The sequence below is a fragment of the Amphiprion ocellaris genome, chromosome 1, assembly GCF_022539595.1.
Source record: "Amphiprion ocellaris isolate individual 3 ecotype Okinawa chromosome 1, ASM2253959v1, whole genome shotgun sequence".
Classification (NCBI taxonomy): domain Eukaryota; kingdom Metazoa; phylum Chordata; class Actinopteri; family Pomacentridae; genus Amphiprion; species Amphiprion ocellaris.
Genome location: NC_072766.1, coordinates 4105469 through 4110468, shown reverse-complemented (window position 1 = coordinate 4110468; position 5000 = coordinate 4105469). Strand labels below are relative to the sequence as shown.

The 5000-nt window shown below is 38.6% G+C and overlaps 1 long non-coding RNA gene across 1 annotated transcript; it reads right to left on the bottom strand.

Moving 5' to 3' along the window:
* Positions 1–3049: 3049 nt before the first annotated feature.
* LOC129349506 (uncharacterized) lies at positions 3050–4845 on the bottom strand. Its single transcript, XR_008602539.1, has 4 exons — positions 4579–4845; positions 4164–4435; positions 3830–3972; positions 3050–3249 (listed from the first exon to the last, which is right to left on the bottom strand). It is a non-coding gene; the product is annotated as an uncharacterized LOC129349506 (long non-coding RNA).
* Positions 4846–5000: the final 155 nt, after the last annotated feature.

Here is a 5000-nt window from a genome sequence, read left to right as displayed (position 1 = left end):
CTCAGTGTTGTTTTTCTCAGAAGGGTGTTCCCTGAACAGAGTGGAAATGCAGACAATGCTGGAAGTATAGGAGAATGAGACACTGTGCCGAAGATTGCAGAGTAGTAAGGAGCTAGTCAGTAGAATGGAATGGTTTTTAATTGTGTAAGCAGTAGAGTTTAATATTCTTGTGTTGAAAATGTAATATGATCAGTAGTAAAAAGGAAAGGGATCATTTGAAAATTAATTTTAAAAATAAAATGGATTATTTCTGTGATATAACTTCAGCATGTAATGGTTTGGTATTGGTGTGCTCAATAGTGAGAAACTAAAATTCCATTTGTGGTGGATTTAAATTAATTGTAATCTTAAAAGTTAACTATATTAAGTAAATTAATGCGTCTCTAGTAAATAAAATAGTGTTAGACTTTTAATGTCTGTAGTTTAAGGGTATTATACAAATATTTAATTTGTTTTTAACATTTATAGAGTAAATTGATAGCAGGATAAATGGAACAAGATCAATTGGTGAAATTATTAAAGTATATTACAAGTTGTGCCTATCAATATTTTTCTACAATATCTTGTGAAATGCTGTGCATTATTATGTAATTAAATTGGAGATATTAATTGATAAAGGAGGTATATTTTCTGCTGTATGTTTCACTGATAATGTTTGCATTCCTAGTTCTAAAATGGTTGTTGTAGGAGTTTCAGGCACCCCATAAGTAAATTAATTTTGGATCAAGCTTATGTTTCAAAAGCAGGATTAGATGTGGAACATTGTATGTGATTCTTGCAGGAACACTTTTGAGTGTTATGGGAAGAGGCCTTGTTTGTCAATTGAATAGTGGTATTAATTGTAGTGCAGATTAGTTGTTTGTAGAAAAGAACAAAATTAGGTAATGATGTGAAATGGTTAGATTGTGGAAAGTTTTAATATGAAAGACAGTTTTAGTGGTAATGACATAAAAGTATAGGAAAATCTTTTTGAGTTTGTTGTGTGGTATGAAGTCTGTGTTGCAGTGGTGTTGTTTTTCATAGTCCATGTTTAGAGTATGAAATTGTAAGTGTGCCAGTTACACTTTTATTTATGCCAAAAATGACAAAGTTATGTGAAGGGATTTTATTGGGTTATGGTAGAGATTGTGTGCATGTTATCAGAGGGATGCAATTGTGTGCAAATACAACATTTATACAAATGGTTTACAGGTATTATATGTTTGCAATATATATAGTGCTTATGGATTTTGTTTGGATGTTAGTTAGCAGTTGTTGTTTCTAATAAATTGTTTGTGGCAATCATGAATAATATGATAGTAAGTGTGGTTGGGTAGTAGATAAAGTTGTTATTCAGATTTGTAGGATTGCTGTCACATGAATTTGGTAGGAAATGTTTGGTGCAGTACATTTTTGTTTCTATGTGTATAAATGATTGTGTTAACCATCTGTTGTGTGGTTTAAATTGTTTTTATTGAATGTAAGTAATGGTATTTTGATTTACAGAAGGAGACCTGATCAGTATTTTTATAGATTTCTTACATTTAGTTTACCATAGAGTTTCTATTGAAGAATTTGTCGGTCTGAGTTGAGTTGAGTTGAGTTGAGTTGAGTTGAGTTGAGTTGAGTTGAGTTGAGTTGAGTTGAGTTGAGTTGAGTTGAGTTGAGTTGAGTTGAGTTGAGTTGAGTTGAGTTGAGTTGAGTTGAGTTGAGTTGAGTTGAGTTGAGTTGAGTTGAGTTGAGTTGAGTTGAGTTGAGTTGAGTTGAGTTGAGTTGAGTTGAGTTGAGTTGAGTTGAGTTGAGTTGAGTTGAGTTGAGTTGAGTTGAGTTGAGTTGAGTTGAGTTGAGTTGAGTTGAGTTGAGTTGAGTTGAGTTGAGTTGAGTTGAGTTGAGTTGAGTTGAGTTGAGTTGAGTTGAGTTGAGTTGAGTTGAGTTGAGTTGAGTTGAGTTGAGTTGAGTTGAGTTGAGTTGAGTTGAGTTGAGTTGAGTTGAGTTGAGTTGAGTTGAGTTGAGTTGAGTTGAGTTGAGTTGAGTTGAGTTGAGTTGAGTTGAGTTGAGTTGAGTTGAGTTGAGTTGAGTTGAGTTGAGTTGAGTTGAGTTGAGTTGAGTTGAGTTGAGTTGAGTTGAGTTGAGTTGAGTTGAGTTGAGTTGAGTTGAGTTGAGTTGAGTTGAGTTGAGTTGAGTTGAGTTGAGTTGAGTTGAGTTGAGTTGAGTTGAGTTGAGTTGAGTTGAGTTGAGTTGAGTTGAGTTGAGTTGAGTTGAGTTGAGTTGAGTTGAGTTGAGTTGAGTTGAGTTGAGTTGAGTTGAGTTGAGTTGAGTTGAGTTGAGTTGAGTTGAGTTGAGTTGAGTTGAGTTGAGTTGAGTTGAGTTGAGTTGAGTTGAGTTGAGTTGAGTTGAGTTGAGTTGAGTTGAGTTGAGTTGAGTTGAGTTGAGTTGAGTTGAGTTGAGTTGAGTTGAGTTGAGTTGAGTTGAGTTGAGTTGAGTTGAGTTGAGTTGAGTTGAGTTGAGTTGAGTTGAGTTGAGTTGAGTTGAGTTGAGTTGAGTTGAGTTGAGTTGAGTTGAGTTGAGTTGAGTTGAGTTGAGTTGAGTTGAGTTGAGTTGAGTTGAGTTGAGTTGAGTTGAGTTGAGTTGAGTTGAGTTGAGTTGAGTTGAGTTGAGTTGAGTTGAGTTGAGTTGAGTTGAGTTGAGTTGAGTTGAGTTGAGTTGAGTTGAGTTGAGTTGAGTTGAGTTGAGTTGAGTTGAGTTGAGTTGAGTTGAGTTGAGTTGAGTTGAGTTGAGTTGAGTTGAGTTGAGTTGAGTTGAGTTGAGTTGAGTTGAGTTGAGTTGAGTTGAGTTGAGTTGAGTTGAGTTGAGTTGAGTTGAGTTGAGTTGAGTTGAGTTGAGTTGAGTTGAGTTGAGTTGAGTTGAGTTGAGTTGAGTTGAGTTGAGTTGAGTTGAGTTGAGTTGAGTTGAGTTGAGTTGAGTTGAGTTGAGTTGAGTTGAGTTGAGTTGAGTTGAGTTGAGTTGAGTTGAGTTGAGTTGAGTTGAGTTGAGTTGAGTTGAGTTGAGTTGAGTTGAGTTGAGTTGAGTTGAGTTGAGTTGAGTTGAGTTGAGTTGAGTTGAGTTGAGTTGAGTTGAGTTGAGTTGAGTTGAGTTGAGTTGAGTTGAGTTGAGTTGAGTTGAGTTGAGTTGAGTTGAGTTGAGTTGAGTTGAGTTGAGTTGAGTTGAGTTGAGTGACGCAGCGCTTCGCAGAGTGACGCAGCGCTTCGCAGAGTGACGCAGCGCTTCTTCCTGCAACAATAACAGAGCAACAACTTGCAGCGACTGACGTTCTTCCTGCAACAATAACAGAGAACCAAGTTGCAGCGACCGACGTTCTTCCTGCAACAATAACAGAGCAACACCTTGCAGCGCCCGACGTTCTTCCTGCAACAATAACAGAGAACCAAGTTGCAGTGACAGAGGTTCTTCCTGTGACAATGGTTCACAATCCAAACAATTTTTTCAGTAAAGGTTTTTGTTTTTATTGACAACAAACTTGTACAAAACATTAAAAAAAAAAAAGAATCAATTCTTGCAATTTCTCACAATAATCTATAAATACAAAAGGCAATCAATGCAGTCAAATGGAGTCGAGTGGAGACCAGAATGTGGCAACAATGACAAAACTCCTTGTGCAACATCCTCCAGGAAGGTCCGTGTCGCCTTTGAAACATTCATCAGTAGGTCAGTTCAAAATCCAGCCAGTCACACTTAAGCAGGTGATGTATTTTACGCAGCAATAAATAAAAGCACAGATGCAATAAATAAAAGCACAGATGTCAGCACAAATGATGGTCTAGACTAAACAGTGTGTGCTTTCATTTCTTACCCATTTTCAAATTGTCTTTGAAGGTTGTTAGGTCTTCATGGCAGAATGATTTCCACCTTCGTGGAAGCTGAAGGTTTCTGCTTGAATATTTCTGATCTTCATCAGGTGTATTTGTTACCCGGTAATGCTTTGTAGCAGATGGTCTGGGGGAGGAAAACATCAACAAAAAAAAAAAAAATGTGTTGAAGTATAGAAAGCTGAAAGCCACACACTAGTGCATGTATATGAAGCACTGCATTTTATCCATGAGGAAATTCACCTGTGTGGGTTTTAAACGTTTATGAGGATTTATACATGAATAACCTAAACTAATCCATCAAAACCGGATACTTACCACGGGAAGAAACTCAGCTGAAGGGGTAGGTAGGAAACCCAAACAGGAACCGGCAGGGGTACGAGGGCAGCGTCGTGTCCAAGAAGCTCTGGTGGTCACGAGTCGACGCAGGATGTGCGCGTCCGTGGTGGAGCAGGGAGTGAATGACAGAGCTGGCTTATATGCTGGGAGGTGGAATTGCAAACAGGTGACTGGTGTGAGCCAATTACGGCAGCTGATTCTCATTGCTGCAATCAGACTGCAGGCAGGTGGAACAGTCAGGGAGGAAGGGCCTGAAAGCGGACAAGCAAAATCTGATTAGGAAAACAGACAAGACTACAAAATTCAACAAAGACTCTAAACTAACAACAGAGGGGAAATTTAAGAAAACCATAAATGAATAACCTAAACTAATCCATCAAAACCGGATACTTACCACGGGAAGAAACTCAGCTGAAGGGGTAGGTAGGAAACCCAAACAGGAACCGGCAGGGGTACGAGGGCAGCGTCGTGTCCAAGAAGCTCTGGTGGTCACGAGTCGACGCAGGATGTGCGCGTCCGTGGTGGAGCAGGGAGTGAATGACAGAGCTGGCTTATATGCTGGGAGGTGGAATTGCAAACAGGTGACTGGTGTGAGCCAATTACGGCAGCTGATTCTCATTGCTGCAATCAGACTGCAGGCAGGTGGAACAGTCAGGGAGGAAGGGCCTGAAAGCGGACAAGCAAAATCTGATTAGGAAAACAGACAAGACTACAAAATTCAACAAAGACTCTAAACTAACAACAGAGGGGAAATTTAAGAAAACCATAAATGAAAAACCTAAACTAATCCATCAAAACCGGATACTTACCACGGGA